This window comes from Trachymyrmex septentrionalis, unplaced genomic scaffold, assembly GCF_001594115.1.
Source record: "Trachymyrmex septentrionalis isolate Tsep2-gDNA-1 unplaced genomic scaffold, Tsep1.0 scaffold71, whole genome shotgun sequence".
In the NCBI taxonomy this organism is placed as follows: Eukaryota; Metazoa; Arthropoda; class Insecta; order Hymenoptera; family Formicidae; genus Trachymyrmex; species Trachymyrmex septentrionalis.
This window is the reverse complement of record NW_017305895.1, coordinates 1-1688: the sequence shown is the minus strand read 5'-3', so window position 1 is coordinate 1688 and position 1688 is coordinate 1. Positions and strand designations below refer to the sequence as shown.

Genomic DNA, 1688 nt, shown 5'->3' with positions numbered 1-1688 from the left:
ATCGCGTTTCGCGTAGAAAGCCATAGTCATGTACTCCTTGTTCCCTTTCATTCTTTTTACATGCGTGAGTATGCGTATACATACACGTATATATACAAGTATATATGTATATGCAATCACATTGGCGGATAAGTTCGTAAGCTCTTTTGAGACTGTGCTTTTGAATTCAAGAAGTATTTATGGTCAACTCGAGAACGAGAAAAAATAGCTCAATGTTAATTTCGAATAATTTTACACATTTCCACTTAAACATGAAATTAAATTATAAATGAATTAATATATGTGTGTGTATGTATGTATGTATGTGTATATATATATATATATATATATATACACACATATATATATATGTATATTATTCTTCTTAAAATAGAAAATTCAATCAGTATTGGTTGGATGTCCCTGCATGAATCTAATCTAACATTGCCTAAGGACATACATACATACATCCACATGACAAATATATAAGCATAAAGTTTTTACATACTTTCTTCATCTTGAAGCCGATAAGCCAATGCCCCGTCTTCGTGTACCAACCATTCACGGCATACTGCAAAATTACACGAGTACAAGTTCACATTATGAATACCAATGCAATGACTAATCGTGACTAATTGTGTGACGTGAGACGCGTTTGTTCCAGAATCTTTCACTTTATTTTTTGTTGCATTTCCTACGCTTGAATTACATACATACATATATATCTAAATGTGAAAAGAAGGAAAGATTGCGTATGCGTAAGATAAAGAATCAAGCTTATACAGAGAATTTCATATTTTATAAGAGAAGCGGGTATTGAAGAGAGAAATACAAGTCTCACCTTCGTTTACACGACCGGCCTTTGGCAGCGTGTCTGAACTTAGCACAGATTTCGCCATTACACTTTTCTGTTCTCGTCGACCTCACGCAAAACTAGCAGAATCACCGACCCAGGCTGTGTTTACAACCCCCTTGTGCGAGAGCGATAGTCACGACATTGTTTTCTCTCCATCTTGAAACTACACGAAACGGCTGTCACTGGTTGTGAATGTCACACACGCATGTATGAGTGAGAATAAGAGTTTATAAGTGATTTCTTTTCGATTTCTCAGCCCTGGTACAGCGCAAAAAAAAAATAAAGTCCTTGAAATTTATTTTTTTCAAATGTCAAAAAAAGTTATCATTAGAGAATGTGAGAAATATTGAATTTCTTTTATACTTAATGCAGAATGTAGCACAAATCTTTTATAGCCGAAGCCGCGACGAAGCGAATAAAGTTAAACAAAGCAACTGTCACGATATCGTGGATAAGACTGCTAGTTTTTTGGGAAGGATAGTAAAATAGTAGTGATGCGTAGTAGTAGCGATGAATGTAGTGAATGGATGTCGAGCACGCGCGTACGGTGAAAGGGGTGAAACAAAACGAGAGCAGCTTATAGCAATTGTGAAGAGAAAGGAGCCTAACCTAACCTAACTATTTACTGATGCTGGGGTCAATGATATCGCGGCCACCTATCAATAAAAACGTCAGTTATCTCTCACGTATGGTCGGTACTGATCGATTTTTCTTCTTTTTTTAATTAGAAAAAAAAATGTAATTTTGCGACAATATATAAGATATCATAATATTATAAAAATGCATATTTATTTATGCAGCATTTATATAATGAAAAATCATGAATTTAATAATATATTATATTTATATGTTA

General features: G+C 34.2%; 1 long non-coding RNA gene across 1 annotated transcript; it reads right to left on the bottom strand.

Annotated features, from left to right (window-relative positions):
* Positions 1-471: 471 nt before the first annotated feature.
* On the bottom strand, positions 472-1578 carry LOC108753747. Its single transcript, XR_001939661.1, has 3 exons — positions 1199-1578; positions 821-1093; positions 472-550 (listed from the first exon to the last, which is right to left on the bottom strand). It is a non-coding gene; the product is annotated as an uncharacterized LOC108753747 (long non-coding RNA).
* Between the last annotated feature and the right edge of the window lie 110 nt (positions 1579-1688).